Raw genomic sequence first — 20,619 nt, forward strand, 5'->3', positions numbered from 1 at the left:
ATTGATTCAGAGAAAGTTTTATACTTATTCTTTAAAAACACCATCTAAACCTTTAAGCTTTGTTTATGTTCTTTTGGTTATAATGATAGCTCCTATATTTTGAGTACCTGTGTGCCCTACATGATGGTGAATCCTTGCACAACCTTTCGAGGTAACTATTAATATCCCCTTTTTAGATGAGGAAACTGAGGCTTAGAGTTTAAATTACTTGCCCAAGGTTACTCAGTTAATAAGTGCAGAACCGGGATTTGAACTACAGTTTGATTCCAAAGGCTCATATTCATGTTGTCTTATAATGACTGCATCTCTTATTGCCCTTCTGAAAAGCTTATGATTCAAAAGGCCATTTGTAATAAAGAGCCAGACTGGAACTGAGGTTTTAAAAGCACTGCCTGCCCTTTCAGGTATAAAACATTTTGTTAGAAGCAATAACGGTGTAATTATAGCAAATGCCTCCACCTTCGCTGTCACCACAGCATATGGGTCTAGGTTACAAGTTCGAAATTTCACTGATTATTGGCGCATAATTGGCTTCATGTAGATGATAAATGTATTACTGATTGATTATAATGACTTGGTCATATTTGAAATGTCAAAGTAGAAAATTGAATTGTCATATTATCGCATGTTCTCATTCAAGCACCAGATAAATATTACAAATGATGATTTTCCACTGAGTACTATGTAAAGAATTTATGGAATATTAATAATACCGTTATCCACAACCTTCATGCTTGGTGGATGACCCCAAACTGAAATCACGTTTGACTATCGAGGAATAAACCTTAAGAATGATCTGCTTTAGCCCACTTCTCTGCTGTCTACCCTGCTTTTAGAGTATAACTATTCCCAAGGCCTACGCTTGCCTCTCTGGGAGGGAACTGGACATTTATGACCCACTTGACAATGCTTTTTTGCCTTGTCCTTTTACTACCCACCATGCTTTATGCCATTCAAGGTGTCCTCTAGAGTGAAATCAGATCTTCGCAGAGAATGAAGGAGTTGCTCCAAGGCAGTCAGTCTAGGCTCAGTCCCCAGTTCTAAACATGGTGAAGACCTGGACAGCTTTTGAAAATGCTGTTGTAAAGAAACTGTAGAAGCACAGCGTTCGCTGTGAGCCTTCCCATTTCCTAATAGATTTCACCTTCTTGTTTTCAATGGGGCACTAGGGCTCTCTTTCCACAGACCAGTTAAGGAGAAGAGTCTGGGAGGAAATCTCTTGAGATAATAGGCTGAGGCCACCAATCTCAGCCTGTGGGATTCAAACCTCTGCTTTAGACTATTAAAATTATTAAAGGGATCTTCAAATTTTCTGATACTCCAAGCATTGCCTGTAGACTGAATAAAACACATGATTTAACTACTTTTTAGGTATATATAGAATGTGGATACTGCTGTGCTTAATAAAATACAAGTTATTTTAAGATAATACTGAATTTATGGTACCCTTCAACGGTATGCATTTCCTTAACAGACACTAAAAAATAATATAATAGAAGATGTGTGGGCTTTTTTTCCCTCTCAAATTATCTGGAGTCATTGATGGGGCCAAGGAACAATTTGTTCAATCATAGATGCTCTGGAGAGATGCGACTAGGAGAAGGCAGTTCCTGCTCACTCAACCCTGCTAGTGATGAGGCAGTTGAGGAAAGCTTACGTTCTATTGTCTTTCTGATTCCTTTGGTCACACTGGATATAGATGCTCCCTAAATGCTCCAGATCTGCTCCAGGACTCAGAGAATCATTCTTTCAGATACTGTCAATTTTAGGTCTTCATGGTGTGAAGCCTAAATATTTTTCAAATCTTATTTTATGCTCTGAACATAGTAGGTGCTCAGTAAATTTTTATTAATACTGATAAGAAAGCTGCTTTACTCTAAATACACTTGTCACCAAATCATCATTGTTAATCATGCTCATATTCAGGGTGGGATCTCTGATGTAATCGGAGCATCCTTGGGTTAGCAAAGGAAATCAATGCTCTATAAATGTTACTGAAAATGTCTTTTCTGCTCCTCCTTGTTATTCAGAAAAGGATCAAAACATATTCTAATTTGAATTAGCCACTTGGCTTTTAGAAGTGGCTTCTTATAGAACTTGATTTAAATCTCTGCAATATACATATGATGTATTACTGAACTGTACACTTGAAACCTATATAATTTTATTAACCAATGTCACTCCAATAAATTTAATAATAAAAAAAGTCTCTAGTATTTCTTTTTTTTCTCTTATATATCTATATGTTTGGAGTGGAAATGCCAAAAAGGTGTAAATACTCCTTGACTTGTAAATTCCGAGTAAACATGAAACCCAGGAAATAAGTGTATTGTGAGCCACCATATTCTCTCTTTCTTTGTGTTCTGTACCTACTCTTTCTTTAGTTATTAGTACCACAGTTTAACTGGTTCCATAGTTAAGCCACATATGGATAATCTAGCAGTTTTAGATGGCTAGCCTAATAGCGCAATACACATTTATAGTCTCGCTTTTATGAGAATGTCAACCAGCTGTCTTTGTAACCAAATTTGTTTGGAGCTGGTGCAACTCTTGACAGACTCCAAGTGTCCCCTGGGTCAACCTGTAATTAGTACACAAATTTCATGCAAGGTAGTGCATACCAGTGCCCTCAAACATTAATGAGCTTCAGAATTCCCCAGCGACCTTAAAATGCGGAGTTGAACCCTGCTCTCTTAGATTATAATTTATTGGATTGGGGGTGTGGTACAGAAATCTACAGTTTAGCTAGCTACTCTGGGTGATTTTGTTGTTTGTGTTCTGGTGTAAAGAGCTGTAGGTGTGGCAGGGAAGATGGGGACTGGTGCTTCAGAACATGATTAGGATTTGGAGAGAAGAGAAGGCATTCGGGAGTAGGAGGCTGCTTTGAGTGGAGTATGGAGGAGAGCGTGAGCTGGAGGTTATAGAGCATGGAGTTAGGAATGTGGATGCTGAGCTCTGACAGACTTGGTTCTGAATCCTCCTGCTCCACCACTGGCAACCTTACAGACTTAGACGAGTTACTTCACCTCTCTAATACAGTTTCCTCATCTCTAAAACGGGATAATAATGGCATCTATCTGCAAGGGTTGATGTGAGGATTAAATGAGAAAATGCAGTTAATGTGCTCAGCATCTCTTAGGGCTTTAAGAAACATTAGCTTTACTTACATATACATAAGAAAAGTTGTATTTAAAATTTCTTTCTTTCTTCATAGTCATAGAATTTGTATTTTGAGAATTTCCCTTTTCTTTCTTTCTTTCTTTCTTTCTTTCTTTCTTTCTTTCTTTCTTTCTTTCTGTCTCTCTCTCTTTTTCGTTCTGATAGTCGCTAAGTCACATGAAGAGGTAGCAAGTACCCAGAGTCTGGTGAAAATCAACAGAATTCTTTGGAAGGGTCATAGAGTATATATTCTTCTGGAAAAAAAAATACAACAATCCATGAAGATTTTTAGTTTTACATATTTTGGAAAGAGAACCAGTATGGAGAAGGGCGTGGGGCCATTAGTAGGACTCCGTGTTCTTGCTTTGCCACTTGCCTACTACACAAGCTTGGGTAATTTAGTCAGGATTTCTCTCTATGTCTCAGTTCCTCATTAATAAGTTGAGAGGATTCTAAGAGGTTTCTGTGTGGAAAATCACTGCATGTGCTTTTGAGGAAGGCATGGGTACAATGTGTGTATAGTGTAGCGGCTCTGGGCAGAATCACTTGGACCTGACAGCTCCTCTGTTATTAACGATGCAACTGTGGGCTGTTTATGTCACCTGTTCTACATGTTTTTAATCTATAAAATGGGGATAATTGTTATTATCAGACCTATCTCAATGGGTTATTATGAGCATATAAGCAGTTAATACATGCGAAGTGTTTAAAATGGAGCCTGGCACACTTGAGTGCTCAGCACATTCGGCTATATTGATGTCCTATAAATTTGGAAGCAAAATATTCCTTTCAGGGAAAATCTATTTTAGTGGGAGGATTTAGGTTAGTCTCAAGTTCTCACCAAAGACATCCTTTACCTTTTTTTAATTTTTCCTGAGTGAGAATCTCATTACTAAACTCCCATACTTCTATTACACTTATTGAGAGCTTAATACATGCCAGCAAATTGCTCTTATAGTCTGTCACAGCTAATCTTCTCCACCGTCCCACAAGGTATGTGTTATTTCTTCACTGGAGGTAACATATCTAGTAAGTGGCAATGGCTGTTCCAAAGCACATACTCTTCACCTCTATGTTTTACTGTCTCATAACCCCTTGTGCTCTGTGCTGTTGCTCTTTCCACTCCATACCCCACCCAACCTCAATGCCTTCCCTTCTTTCCCAACTCTGTTCTTTCTGTGGTCCATGCTGATCTATTTTGGCTCTGATCCTCTCAGTGTAGCACTTACTTCTTCTACTGGACCTCTTATTACTCTCTAATCATCTCATCCATGTGTATGTCTTTCTAAGAGATTGTAATCTCCTTGAAGAAAGGGTTTGTGACATCCCCCAACAATATAGTTTTATGTCAGACACAAAGTGGTGATTATTTGTTCAAGTTTAATGTAATATGCATGTGTATTAGTTTGCCATAGCAGCCATAACAGAATATTACAGACTGGGTGGCTTAAAGTTGCAGAAATTTATTTCCTCACAGTGCTGAAGTCTAGAAGTCCAAGAATAAGGTGTCAGCAGGTTTGGTTTCTTCTGAGTCCTCATTCTTTGGCTTGCCAATGGCTGCCTTCTTGCTGTGTCCTCAAGAGATCTTTCTTCTGTGCTCAAGCATTCCTGGTGTCTCTGTGTGACCAAATTTCCTCTTCTTAGGGGAAACTAGTCACACTGGATTAAGCAAAACCTAATGGCCTCATTTTATCTCGGTCACCTCTCTGAAAGCCGTATCTCCAAATACAGTCACATTTTGAGATATTGGGTTAGGGCTTGAACATAGGTATTTTGGAGGAACACAATTCAGCCCATGACAGCATATATCTTTAAAATAACTCAGTTGTACTGAATATAAAATGCCGATCAAAAAATTAGAATTTCTATAAATGTATGATCTCATATGTATGATACATCAGATACATATTTCAATGTACGAGACATACACTGAGAATATCTCATGTGTATACTGATATCCTTAATGTATCTCCCATATAGGGAGATTTAATGAAAATTAATTTCAGAATTTACTAGGCTTGATTACAATAATTTTCAGGTGTCCAACAGGCAAGTTGATGATAGCTATGTGGCTTCCCTAATCACAACCCATCTGAGAATTTAAAATAACATTTATTTTGCACTATTAGTTAGCACATATATCGTAGATCATTAAGGCCTAACCAACCACCGACCCACGTCTACTCCCTCCCTCAGGTGTCACATTAGCAGGTGTGAATCAAATTAGTAATTTGTGATGAAACTGAATGTAATCAATTACACAATTTAGAGCTGTTCAAATTTAATTCCATTAAATTCTTTCAGGAAGCTTGTTCATCATGAAGTATTGAAAATAAGAGAGAAAGAAGCATGAATAAAGCCCTCTCACTGGGTAATGCTATTATGAGAGAGGTTGTAAGAATATGATCTTTTGGTTCTGCCACACCTGGTGTGAGTCCAAGCTGTCACTTAGTAGTTATATGACTTTGGGCAAGTTTCTTAAGTTGACGAAGGGTCAGTTTCCTCACCTGGAAAGTGGGGATAATAATTATCACTGCATACATGTGTTGTGAGAATTAAATGAGACAATGAAAAGAAAAACAATCATCTGGTATGCAAACGGCATACGAGCAAGGACTTTGTCTCATTTCTTCATTATTGTATCCTTGGTGTTCAGCACAAAGCTGGAAATGGAGGTTCTACATTTTAGTAAACAAACAAACAAATAAATAAGTGTTTATTGAATGAATTAATGAATGAATAAATTAATAAGACAAGAAAAAAGACTTTCTACAGAGCCATAGTGATAATTTCCATGGACGAAGGCAGTGGTTCTCAATTCTGGCTGTGCATTAGAATCATTTGTGGAGCTTTTGAAAAATACTGATGCCAGGACCCACACCCACAGAACCTGATGTGTTGGTTTGCATTTGGCCTCTAGCATCAAGATTATTTTTCCATAAAATGTATCATCTTCTAATATACTATTTAATTAGTACGTATGCTATAAAATATTATTATATGGTAGATACAATATATAAAATATGATAATATGATAATAAGTATTTATTGTATTTATTGTTTATAGTCTGATTTCTCCCTCTAGTATGTATGTTTTAGAAGTGCAGAGGTTTTTTATGTTCTGTTTCTTGATGCCTAGGTTATATTTGACACAATGATAGATATTCAATAATAAACAAATAAATAAATGAATAAATGAATGACCAAGGTATGTTATCTAAATAATTTGGAGGTAGCTAAAGTTTATTTCTTTTAAGTGACAGATTTTTATTGCTCAAATAGAGAACTTAGATGAGTTGTTCTCAGAAGTGTGGTTCCCAGTGCAGCAGTATCAGCATCACCTGGGAACCTGTTAGAAATGCAGATTCTAACAAATTGGTTATTGAAGGAATGTAGCTCAGCATCATAAAGGCCATATAGGACAAGCCCACAACTAACATTGAAAGCTATTTCTCTAAGATCAGGAACAAGGCAAGGGTACCCATACTCCTCCTATTCGACATAGTATTGGAAGTCCTAGCCAGAGCATTTAGTCAAGAAAAAGAAATAAAAGTCACCCAAATTGGAAAGGAAGAGGTAAAATTGTCTCTGTTTTCAAGAGGTAAAATTGTCTCTGTTTTCAGATGACATGATCTTATATATAGAAAACCCTAAAGAATCCACCAAAAAAAAAAAAAAAACCAACTGTTAGAATAAACAAATTCAGTAAAGTTTCAGGATGCAAAATCAATATATAAAAATCAGGTACATTTCTATACACTAACAATAAACTGTCTGAAAAAGAAATAAATAAACCCATTCACAATAGGAATAAAAACAATAGAGTACTTAGAAATAAATGTGACCAAGGAAGTGAAAGATCTGTACCCTGAAAACTGTAAGACATTGATGAAAAAAATTGAAGACGACAGAAATATAGGGAAAGATATCTCGTGTTTGTGGATTGTAAGAATTAATACGCCAATTGTTAAAAATGTCCACAGTACCCAAAGCCACTTATAGATTCAATGCAATCCCTACCAAAATTCCAATGACATGCTTTACAGAAATAGAAAAAATCCTAAAACTTATATGGAACATGAAAAGACCTTCAATAACTAAAGCAATCTTGAGAAAGAATATCAAAGCTGGAGGCATAGCATTTTCTAATTTCAAATTATACTACAAAGCTATTATGATCGAACAGTATGATACCCGCACAAAAACAGACACATAGGTCAATGAAACAGAATAGAGAGCCCAGAAATAAACCCATGCATATATCATCAGTTAAAATTGGACAAGAGAGTCAAGAATACTCAATGGGAAAAAGATAATGTATTCATTAAATGGGGCTGAGAAAAGTTGATTTCTACATGCAAAAGAATGAAACTGGACCCCTATCTTACACTATCCCCCCAAATTAACTTGGAATGGATTAAAGACTAAGTGAGGACCTGAAACCATAAAACCTAGAGAAAGTTCCTTAACATTGGTCTTGGCAGTGATTTTCTAAATGTAACACTAAAAACACAAGATACAAAAAGAAGAATAAAAAAATGGGATTATATTAAACTAAAAAGTTTCTGCACAGCAAAAGAAACGATCAACAAAATGAAAAGGCAACCTTCAGAATGAGAGCAAATATTTGCAAATCATATATCTGATAAAAGTTTAATATCCAAAATATAAAAAGAACTCATATAAATCAATAGCAAAAAACCAAATACTGATTAAAAAAATGAGCAAAGGACCTGAATAGATGTATTTCCAAAGAAGATATACAAATGGCCAACAGATACAAGAAAATGTGCTTAACATTACTAATCATCAGGGAAATGGATATCAAAACCATAATGAGATATCATCTTTCACCTGTTAGAATGGGTATTAACAAAAAGACAAGAAATAACAAGTGCTGACAAGGATGTGGAGGAAGAGCAGTCCTTGTGCACTGTTGGGTGGGGATGTAAATTGGTGCAGCCACTATAGAATTCACAGGCCACAGTATGGAGGTTCCTCAAGAAATTAAAAATAGAACTAACACATGATCCAGCAATCTCACTTCTGGATATATATCCGAGTGAAACAAAATCACTAACTCAAAGAGATATCTGCATCCCGAGTTCATTTCAGCATTATTCACAATAGCCAAGACACGGAAACAATGTGTCTGTGGATAGATAAAGGTATAAAAAAACTATGATACACACACACACAAACACACATGCAAACATATATATGTATACACAGGCACACAATGGAATATTATGCAGCCATAAAAGAAGGAAATCCCACCCTTTTGGACACTGCGGATGGACCAAGGGCATTATGCTAAGTGAAATAAGTCAGACAGAGAAAGACAATACTACATGATCTCACTTATATGTGGAATCTAAAGACACTGAACCCATAGAAACAGTATAGGTTAGTGGTTGTCAGGGGTGGTGGGGAACTGAGAGGTTGGGGGAAATGGGTGAAAGTGGTCAAAAGGTACACATTTTCAGTTATAAGATGAATAAATCCTGGGATGTAATGCACAGTGTGGTGACTATAGTTAACAATACTGTACTGAATACTTGAAAGCTGATGAAAGAGAAGATCTTAAAAGTTCTTGTCACACGCACAGAAATGGCAACTATATGAGGTGATGAATGTGATAACAAATCTTACTGTGGTAATCATTTTGTAATATATACATATATCAAATCATCACATTGTATATCTTAAATTTACACAATATTATATGTCAATTGTATCTTAATAAAACTAGAAAAAAGAAATGCAGATTCTCAGGCTCCATCTCGGACCTCCTATATCAGGAAATCAGGTGGGAGCCCCAGTAATCTGTGTTTACATATGTCCTTCTGGGAACGTACTGCCTTTGACTCACTTTAGGTGTCTCTGTGGTTACCAAGGCAGGAAATTGGCCTTTGGCGAGAATGGAAGAAGGCTGAGATGGGTGGAGGAGTAAACCTAACTCCATAGTGCCTTCATTAAGACTGCGGCTGCAGTAAAGTCCCTGGGAGAAGGTGAGTCATTCACTCCTTTGCTCCCACCTGTTGCCGTCCTGACACACTTTTTTACATCCAAGCATTTTTGCTGAAATTAGAGACTTCTGAGGAGAAAATATAGTTATACCAACTCACCATGGATAAAATCATCCTGATGTTTTGATGGGTAAAGTAAGATCGACATTCTGTGATAACTGGTAGGCTTCTGGGTGTTCTCTGTTGTCAAGGCAGTGTCTGTGGAAGACTCTGCTGGGGAAAGCAGAGCAGGCCCACTACCCTAAGGACATGTATGCCGCTATACTCTTGACAGGCAGAAAGACAGGGAAGTGAATGTTTTAGTGTTTTATAAATCATTTGGAGGAAATTATGTTTTATTTATGTTCATTTTTGAATGTATTTGAATTTTTATCACAGATATTTTTCAAAGATGCAAGCGTTGGAGGCAGTCTTGGGGGAACATGCACCTCAAAAGAATGCCATAGGGGCCAACCTGATTGGCTGAGAGGGTGAAAAGTATTCATATTTTAAAGAGGACTCTCAAGTTGGCTTTCAAAGGAACCAAATCTGAATGAAACCCGAAAGTTTTAAATCATGACTATGAAGTACCTGGTTTTAAAAAAAGATTTAGTATAAGTGATTCACAGGGCCACCTAAATGATGTGGAGAGATTCAGACTGAGAAAACAAAAGGAAAAAATAGGATTATTTTTTGATTAGTTGGGCGGACCACATCACTGGCTACTTTTTCAGAATTCCCCTTTAATTGAGCCTATAGTTAGATCCATTCATTGTCCCTGGAACTCAGCTCAGTGGCAGTAACTCTTTCAAGTGCCTTCATTACCAATGCTGCTCATCAGGGCTGCTTCCCCAGCAAACCGATTGTGTGGCTCATGGCACCGATCAATGAAATGGGCCAAAATGACTGTATTGAAATGCTATGAGGAGGTGAATTCCATGTGGAGGAATAACTGGTGTCCCACGGCTACTCAAATAGCAAAGAACTTTAATGTTGTTGGAACTGAAAGGAAAAAGAATATTCTAATTAAAGATTTTTTATTTTCTGATTTTTGCCTCTATGAACAAAGATATTCTCTCAGTTTTTGCAAGAATATTGAATTTAGGGATCTAGTTTTCTTTTTCCATGATGGTAAGAAGTTAGTCATGGGGGAAAATATGTCCTCAATAAATGAGGAATGACAAATGGAGGCAAAGAGCATTTCTTCTCCAAAGTACCACTGAAACAGGTAATAGAAAATATTTTGGGGTAAAAAGATACGTGAAGATGGTACTTTTTTTATACCTGATTTCATATTTCTCCCTATTATGTAATCATGCAACAAAAACACTGGTCTTGGAAGGGAACAATGCCTTTGGTATGGGAAAGCAAGAGTTAAATAAGAACACTTTTGTTGATAAAAACTGTATATTAAAAGGTTTTAAAAGGCATTATGAGTAACAATATTAGCACTCATTTATTTATTTTTTAATAATAATTTTTAATTTTTCAGTTATATTTGGCATACAATACTATATTAGTTTCAGGTGTACCGCATAGTGATTAGACATCTATATAACTAACAAAGTGATCACCCCAATCAATCTAGTGCCCCTCTAACACCATACATAGTTATTATAATATTATTGGCGATATTTCTTATGCTATATTTTCTATCTCCATGACTATTTGTAACTACCAATTTGTACTTCTTAATCTCTCCCCTTTTCACAGACCCCCCTCAATCCCCCTCTGATCTGGTAACCCTCAAAATGTTCTCTGTATCTATGACTTTGTTTCTGTTTGTTCGTTTTGTTCTTTAGATTCCACATATACATGAAATCACATGGCATTTGTCCTTTATCTGATTTACTCCATTCAGCACACTATCCTCTAGGTCCATCATGAAATATCTTTTCCCATCCCCTTACTTTTAGTCTGTGAGTGTCTTTTAATCTGAAGTGAGTCTCTCATGGGCAGCATATGTAAGGGTCTTGTTTTCTTATCCATTCAGCCACCCTCTCTATTAATTCTTTTTCATCTGAAGTACTTGTTAATAGATAGGTAGTTATTGCTATTCTTTATTTATATTTTTGCTACACAGTTTTTCTTCTTCTTAAAGAAGTCCTTTCAACATTTTCTGTAATGCTGGCTTGGTGATGATGAACTAACTCCTTTAGTTTTTTCTTGTCTGGGAAGCTCTTTATCTGTCCTTCAACTCCAAATGATAGCTTTGCTGGATACAGTAATCTTGGTTGTAGATCCTGGGTTCTCATTGCTTTGAATATTTTGTGCCAAGCCCTTCTGTCCTGCAAAGTTTCTTTTGAGAAATCAGCTGCCAGTCAGTCTTATGGGAACTCTTTTGCTGTTTTTAAGATTTTTTTCTCTTGCTGCTTTTAAGATTCTCCCTTGGTATTTAAACTTTGGCATTTTAATTATGATGTGTCTTGGTGTGGGCCTCTTTGGGTTCATCTTTTTTGGGACTCTCTGAGCTTCCTGGGGTTGTGTGTCTATTTCCTTCACTAGGCTGGGGGAAGTTTTCCATCATTATTTCTTCAAATAGGTTTTCAACTTCTTGCTCTTCTGGTACCCTTATGATGCAAATGTTGTCACATTTGATGTTTTCCCATAAGCTCCTTATATTATCTTTATTATTTTGGATTCTCTCTTCTTGTTACTGTTCTGATTGGGCATCCTCTGCTACCCCATCCTCTATATCGGTGATTTGATTCTCCGCTTCCTCCACTCTGTTGATTCCCTCTAATATACTCTTCATCTCAGATATTGTATTCTTCATTTCTGACTGGTTCTTTTTTATAATTTCCACCCCTGTTTTTATGTGTGTGTGTGTGTTTTTATCTCTTTATTAAAGTTTTCACTGAGTATATCTACTTTTCCGCTAAGTTCCTTGAGCATTCTTATAACCAGTGTTTTGAACTCTGCCTCTGGTATATTGCTTGTCTCCATTTTGGTGAACTTTTTTTCTGGAGCTTTGTTCTGTCCTTTCAAGTGGGACATGTTTCTTTGTCTTCCCATTTCTGCCTCCCAGTGTCTCTTTCTCTTTATTAGGTAGAGCTCCTAAGTCTCCTGATCTTAGTAGAGTGACTTTATGTAGTAGGTGTGTTATGGGGCCCCTTGGCACAGACCTGAGTATAGGCCAAGTTCAGCTGCAGCCTGAGCACCTCCGAGTCCACTTGGTAAGAGTCACCAAGCAATCTACTTATGGCTTCCACCTGTGCTGGGCTTATAGATGTCTCAAGGGGTCAAGTCTAAAAGCGATGTTGGCTGCCACTAATGCAGGGCCTGGGGTTTCTCAGCAAGAGGTACAGGGCATGCTGAGGCCAGATGCTGCTTCTTTGGGTTTTGTGAGCCTTTGAGAGATTTTATGAAAATTTGCAGCGGGAGCCAACACAGCCGTTTGTTTGGAACAAATCACTGGAAGTGGCTTGGGTGGGGCCACAAGTTGGGAGAGGTGGAGTCTCAGGCAATCCCCTGAGTGGAGCAACCTGTGTCATCCAGGCCGATGGATCCTGCTTCTGCAGGCTGGGAGCGGGAAGGACTCAACAAAGGAACTATGCCTTCTGCCTGCACCTCTGTCTGGGAGCCAGCCACCCTTGAATCCCAGCAGCTCAGCACCTCCCTGTATGTCCCTGGCATCTCTCGAGCAGCTGCCCCAGCGCTGGAGCTCAGAGCGAGTGAGTCCGTCAGTAAGTAAGGCTGGGTGGGAGCCCTTTAAGAGGAAGGTCTCCACTTCCCGCAACCATCTGTCTCACTCAGCTGCATCTCGGCTGGTTTTCACAGCCAGAAGTTGTGGGAACTTCTTTTCCTGGCACTAGAACCCTGAGCTGGGGAGCCCAGTGTGCAGCAGAGACCCCTGGCTCCTTAGGTCGGGGAGGAGGCTCTGAAGCCAAAATAGCCCTTCCGATCCTCAATTGCCACTGGCGGTTGTGGGACCAGGCTGTTTTGCATCTCTGCCCCAGCTACCATTTTGAGGTGGTCTGTTATTTGAGGTGACCTTGTTGTAGGGTTTCTGTTCAGCCAGACCTCTGGCAACTCCACGTACTGGTTGCTCTAGAGGAGACGTGTACAGCCTTTACCTTCTATGCCATCTTGAATCTCTTAACTTTCATTTATTGATAATTACCATGTAGTACCATACCTAGAACTTGATGTTTATTCTCTGGTTAATTCAACTCACATTTATTGGGTCACTAACGTGTGGCAAGTGTGAACTACAATGGCTAACAAGCCAGATCCGTGTGTACCATTCACAGAAGTTGTCAAAGTAAGTGCCTACTAACTGTAGGTCACGGCTGGGGAATCTAAAGCTTAGGGACTTAAAGTCAGAGGCTCTCAACTTGGTTACATTAGAATCATCTTGGCAGGGTCTACATTCAGAAACAGTGATGTCTGGGTTCTATGCTAGATCAATTAAGCCAGAATTGCTAAATATGGGGCTGAGGACCAGTATTTTCTTTTAAAGTTCTCATAGTGATTCTGATGTGCAGCTTCGGCTTAGGGACACTGCTTCAAAGTCACACTGGACTGGCTAGGGACAGGAGTCTAAGCTACAAAGTCAGGTGAATATAGGACACTATGGACAGCTAAACGCAGCATCTGTGCAATTGTGTCAGATTTTAGAAAGCCAGTTATTATCAGCAGGAGTATGCTCTGAGGGCCTCATCATTTCTTAGCACAATCTCTGCTTTAGGCCTCTCGGTTCCTTGAAAAGTACTGTCAAGTTTCCCAATGTGAAGACAAATATGTGATCCTCTGAAGGCTTTCCACTTAATAGACTACTACTACCCACCATGTAGCATGTGTGCTTTGTAATTTCACTTAAGAGTTTTGTTATATATAGTCTAGCAAGAGGAGTGGCAGAGATAGTGGAGAGAGAGACAGAGCATGCCTTTGAAGGCTCCGTTGGTCCTCTCAGAGGAGAGCAAGTTATCACGTTGTTTTCAAATAATGCAGTTGGTAATAAGTTTTTAGATGTGTGTGAGCTGTAAATCGTTCTGAAAATTGAACTGAAGACACAATATCGTAAATCTCTTCCTTGGTGGTGGAATATTTATGGAGAGAGCAATATAATCAGTTATGTGGGTATGCTCTGTCTGACATCTGACTGAAGGGGACCCTCGACTGAGGATCTATCACCAATTAGAAAATTCTTCTACGTGAGAGCACACACTTGTGTGTGTACGCCTGTGTGTGTGTGTGTGTGTGTGTGCACGTGTGTGTGTTGGAGGACTATTTTAAATGGAAATAATCAGATGATCTCTTAATAAAACCAATCTAGAATGCATTAGTGGAGCAGGTAGGGATGTTTAGGGCAGCGCGGTGACAGAAAGTCAAGGAGATGCAGGCTGCTCTTCACCTTCCTGGGGCAGCCTTCGCTCATGATAGATGTGTAATTTGGTTCCCTAAATCAATGCTTGTTAATTCTAGGAACTCACAATCCTACGAAAGTGCACATTTCATTAGATTTGTTTTGAAACTCATTATTGTCACTATAAAAACCTCTGTGTGGAAAGTAATGAAATAAAGCCAAAAGAAGTAGTGAAATCATGGCAAGCCGTGAGAAATGACAAATGAAGGCGGCAATGTGCAACAACATCAAATTTTTCTTTAATTATGACAACTATTTAAAAGAAAAAACCCTATAATCACTATTTAATGGTTTTCAGACTTTTTTTTTTCTGGTTTCTGATGAAACACTTTTTCAAACAAAATCTGATTTGCAGCCTCATAAAACAAATCAAAAGTTGAAGTTGGGGAAGTGATTCAAATCTTTGCCTATTTGGCATCCTCTAGTATCGTCTCTCTCCAGGGCCCCTGGAGTACCTCCACCACCCTAGGGTTGTGCCAATCACAGTTCTGTAACCGTTGACCTAGCGCAACTCTCTCCTCTGACCTACGCCAACGCTCTCTGTCACAGCTGAGGAAACCAAGTCCAGGAAAAGTCAACTGGCAGGGAGAGGACAAGGACCTCAATTCTTTCATTAAACCATGCTTCCTATTGACATACAAGAACATGGCCACTTTGGTTGAGATAACTCATTCGTCAGGAATGTCATTGATTTCAACTTCTTTACGTCTTTTATTAAATTTCACTTTCACATTCTTAATAAACTTTATCCCGATCACTCCATTTAAAATTGCAGCTGTTCTCTGGCTCTCTGTATAATGTTCTGTATATTTTTTTCCACAGCCTTTATCATCTACCTATACATAACGTTTGTATCATGTATTTGTTTGTGCTTATCGTCTGACCATGCTGCTGCCCCACCCCGCACCTGCCCAACCATCCTCCACTGGAATCTAGGCTTCATAAGGGCAGAGATTTTTTTGGGGGGTTGTTATTTTGTTCACTGATGTATCCCCAGTATCTAGAACAGTGCCTGACACATAGTAGATGCCCAATACATATTTGCTGAATGAACAAATTTCATGAAGACTGATTACAGAGTAATGAGATGGTCTCTGTAAGTTATCAGTGACTATCTTGCCCATGAGAATGTGTAATCAAGTTTTATTGGGGAACAGAAGGGCTCAGCAAATTTAATAGATTAAGGATATTCTCCCTCCAAGTGAAAGATAACGGCCCTCTGAGACAACACTCCTCTATGCAAGCTGTGTAAGTTTTTGTTTCTGTAGCATCTGCCTATTGAGGGGATGAAAACAGGCATGATAAGACTAGGCCAGGAGTGCTTAATTTAGGGCATTTATGAACTTGGATGGGGCATTTATGAACTTACTTAATCTCTTGTTGAAATTTATCATTTTCTTCGACTCTAAATGTAGGCAACAAATGCCAGAGAATTTGTCGTCCAAAAAAAAAAAAATAATAATCACAGATTTTTTTTCATATCGCATTATTGCAGATATATCTAAATAATATTCTCATTTAATACCACTTCAGAATTAGGATTGTCTCTAGTTTTATTATTTAATGCATTAATGAAGAATCACATACATTATTATATCACAAATTTGTTAAAAATATTTGGTAACTATATTTCAACATATTTTACCTCCTTTGTAATACCGTATATTTTATTGTATGCTTTCAAAAAAGGAGATCGGGCTTCACCAGATTGCCAAGGAAGTCCATGACATTGTCTATGCCAGGAAAGAGTCCAATGGGAAGTCTCTGCTGCGGGGTGTAAACAAAAAAAATCAAGACCAGACTCACAACAAAAAGAGCCAGAATCCTGTTCCCCTCTAGAGAATGATCTATAAGTTTCAAGTCTGGTCTCTGCAGACTCAATCCCACCAAGACACTTGGGACAATCCAATGCAATTCTGTAGTAATTGGGATTTCTAGCCTTCAAGAGGTGGATCTTGAATTTATCGGTTGAATAAAGCTCTCCCTGGCCACTCTACCTGATTTCAGTAGCTCTTCTCTCATACATGCTTCCTAGCCTTCTGTCATGCTTAATTCTTACTACCATTTATCATACTATATATTTTGGTAATTTTGATTATTATCTTTCTCTCCCACTAGTATGTAAGCTCCATGAGGGCAGAGAATTTTGTGTTTTATTCATACTGTGTCTTCTTTGCCTGGAATGATGCTTCATACACAGACGATAAGCAGACAGTTATTGAAGCAATGAATGCATCTGGCTGCCCTTATCTTGGAATATGTACCTGTGGGGGACTCTAGGCCTCTCTTGGCCTTCTTTTTTTCCTAATTTTACTCTGCCATGTTTAACAGATTAGACGATTAGGTGAGTGTGCACTGCACTGGACACCTGACCTGAATCATAGGCCCCTGCGCTGGAACCTTATTCATAATTCCACTAGTCAAGACTGATATAAAAATGGGGGCATCTGGACCACCACTCCTGCACTCATGGCAGACATAACTAATCAATTACAACATTTTGTTTTGCTGGGTTTGGGGTTGGTTTTACAGTCTTTCCTAATCTTGTGGTCAGGCAACTACTATTCTTTTGGAGATGCACATGTTTCACACTTTGGTCTAGTCCTGAACTAAATCCTACTTCTTGTACCCTCTAGCTCCTGTCTGGGATCCTGTTCCAGTTTAAACTCACTCCTAGAATCTTGATGCCTCCATGTGCCACTTGCCACATTCTCTGTCTCCCTTATCTGGTTCAATTTATTCATTCAACAGGCTTCGATGTAGGTAATTTGGTATGTCAGTGAACAATATATACAAAATTTCCTGCCCTTGTGGTGCTTATATTTTTATGTGGGGAGAGGAGAGTTAAATAGTAAAGATACCATAATTAAATTATGTATTTTAGACCATGAAAAATGCTATGGAAAAAACCTAGAGCAGGATTTAGAGTGAGATTTAGAATTTCTATTCTCCTTAGGAGGTCAGCTGGACAGTTTTGTGTAAAAGACTCTGGCCCTACTTGGTCCTGCCTTCTCTCCTTGTTTTATTTGCCTAGTTCTTAATCCCAGCCTGGTGTAAGGACAAGTCGTGGTGGCTATGACACATATCATAGAGGTTCCAAGGAATGGTGGGGCAAAGCAGGTCAGGGATGAGCTCTGCTTCAGGCAGCTCAGAAAGTCGCCTCTGACATAATATATAGGTTTGGGGAAAGGAAGTAGAAGTGAAGCTGAAAATATGCTAAAAAGAAACTTTATTCTTGCTATAGTTTCTCCTAGGACTGGTTCCAGTATAATCTGTTTAGAAATTTAAAATCTAACAAACCTTCATTCTTTTCCACCTTCCTTGCTGAAATGAGCTTCCTACCTGAGGCTATCCAGATCAGAATTAATTAAATTAATTAAATCAAAAGTTCATTTCCTCAGTCTCACTAGCCACATTTCAAGTGCTCAATAGCCACCTGGGCTAGCAGTGTCTATATTGGGCTGCGCAGATATAGAACATGTCCATCATTCCATAAAGTTCTCCTGGACAGCATTGCTCCGGACTGTGAGTATGGATGGGTCTGGCACTGAGTGGGTAACTGACGCAAGCAGCTCACAGGTCTGAGGTTAACTAGGGGTGGGCTTAGAACCAGGATTTAGTTTCAGGATGATAAGGAGGGAGGAACCTGGAAATGAGTCAGATATCAAAGATTAAAGAGCCAAGAAACCAAATCAGGTCAACTGGGTGGGCTGTCAGAATAACAAGGATGAGTGCAAGTAGAAATGAGCTGGGATAGAATCCAGCTGGCTGGAAATCCAGGGGTGTCTGTACAAGATCTGCGGAGAATACATGAAAGGACCGACACTCGGTGACTTCCTTGTTACTGCTCTTCTGCCCCCAACGGCTGAAGCTGCTTGTACCTCCTCCGTACTCGCCTCGCTCCTTCTAAGCATCTAGCAATCCAGGTCAGACACTTTGGAATAATCTTTGTCTCTTTCTGAATGCTTGACCCCCACCCACCACTTCCCACTTAATCCATGTGTTTTCTTAATCCCACTCCTGTTGCTCCCACTTGAACTTGTTCTTTGTTTTTCTCTCCCTTAGACTAGTGTAAAAACCTCTCAAGTCTCCTTACCAGCACTAATCTTTTCATTTTCCAGTTTTTCTGATGCACCATATCAATTCAGACTTCTTAAACCATAGCTTTGAATTTTATCTGCTGTATCCCAAACTTTAGCAGCCTCTTCTGCCTCCAAAATCCAGTCCCCAGTTTTCCTGTCATTTGAGACATTCTGTGAAATACCTCAATCTATCTTTTCAATGTTCTCTTCTTATTCACAAACTTGTGCCCTATTCTACCAAATTGCATTAATTATGATTCCTGAACAGGTCTTGCCATTCCCTATCTGGATTTACTCATGTTCTTTCCACCTGAGACAACTTCCCCCACCCTTTCAACTTCACCTTCCGTAACCCAGCCTTCCTTAAAGGCTCATGTTAATTTCCACTCCTACTGAGTCTTTTCCTAATTTCCCATGTTACATGTTCTCCATTTACTTCTCCAGATTTATTCTCATCATTTTCCACTCTGCTCTGTGCCTAGGAGGCTGACCTGTAAGGATTATGTTCTTTGCCCCCTGGCTTCCAGTGGGATTTGGCCAAGAGGACGAGAGTATTATTAAGGTCAAGGTATTTATTGCCCTGGCTTCCTTCCTGTATGGCTGCAGGTGGCAGACTGTACTCCTTACTGAAGGCTGCAGCTCCTGTCAGAGGCCCCTCTCTATACCATTCAACTTTTCAGGTCCTCCCAGGTCTAAGGGCAGTAATGGTGCTCTGCTATTGCTAATTCTATAGTGCTTTACCATTTTTGTTCATTCCCTTAATTTGTCTCATACCTTTGTGAGTAGTTATTTCATGAAGTGCTTTTCAATTATCAATGTCCTGACTGGTATACCTTCAAGTAGACACAATTACTCTCTCCTCTAAATCCCTTCTCTCTTAAGGCATCTCCTATAGTCTTGGATTTCCCTATTAGACTGACAGCACCCATATAGCCCTTATCTTCTATTGGTCACTACTCTGGAGGCAGGAAAACACAGGCAAAGTTCTTGCCACCTTGAGCTAGAATAGTAGAACTAGGATTTAATAAGTGCTTATCATGTGGCAGGCACTTTTTAAAGTCCGTTACATGTAGTAAAGTCATTTAATCCACATAACAACCCGAGATATACTTTATAAATGAGAAAATAGAACCTCAGAGAGATGAAGTCATTTGCCCTAGGTCACACAGCCAGGAAGTAGCAGAGCTGGGATTCTGACCCAGGTGATCTGACCCATACTCTTAACCACATTGCTGTATTGTCTCTTACTTACTTAGCGTCCTGTGTGATAACTAGTACAGAGCTGACACTCAGCACATATCTGTTGGGCCGATTTGAGTTGACAGTCCCTTGAGAAAAGGACACCAATGGTATTCTGCTTTTTGTAGGTAAAACAAAATTTTGATTACAATAGCTTTCAAGAACAATTTGATTTTCTTTTATTTTGTATTATTTTCAAGTGTTTGTCTGCAGTAGCAGGTGGTAAGAAATAGATTTTCTTCCTCACTTAACTGAGCTAAATTGCTGGTTGCATGGCTGAATCTTCATCACAAACAGAATTGTGTGCTCTAACCCTGGGTGGGAGACAGACTTCCTTGTGACACAGCAATGCTCAGTGGATAGTATTTGCGGCAAATGCTTAGTTAACAACAGAACAGCACCCAACTTGTAATCATTAATAGGAAACCATGTAAGAGTTCACTGCGGCTGTGACTTCTATTGGCGAATCATTCGGTTTGAAATATAATGTACTCGAAAGCAGCAAAAAATGTAGTTAGAAGTCACTGTAACGGCTTTCATGAAAGCTATCACTAATTTAGGGCCCAATTAAAACTAGAAATCCAATTATTGCTGAATAATATAATTGCAAGAAAGTAACTTGAATTGCACATATGTCAGTAATTAAGGAGGAAGCTTTAATAACAGAATCCGTCTGAACCATTACAAGGAGAGGCACAGAGTCTGAAGATCTGCTTTGTTTCTCCTCCAGGGTGGGTCAGAGCAAGGAAGGCCCCAGCTGCTG

This window comes from Pteropus medius, unplaced genomic scaffold, assembly GCF_902729225.1.
Source record: "Pteropus medius unplaced genomic scaffold, Ma_sr-lr_union100, whole genome shotgun sequence".
In the NCBI taxonomy this organism is placed as follows: Eukaryota; Metazoa; Chordata; class Mammalia; order Chiroptera; family Pteropodidae; genus Pteropus; species Pteropus medius.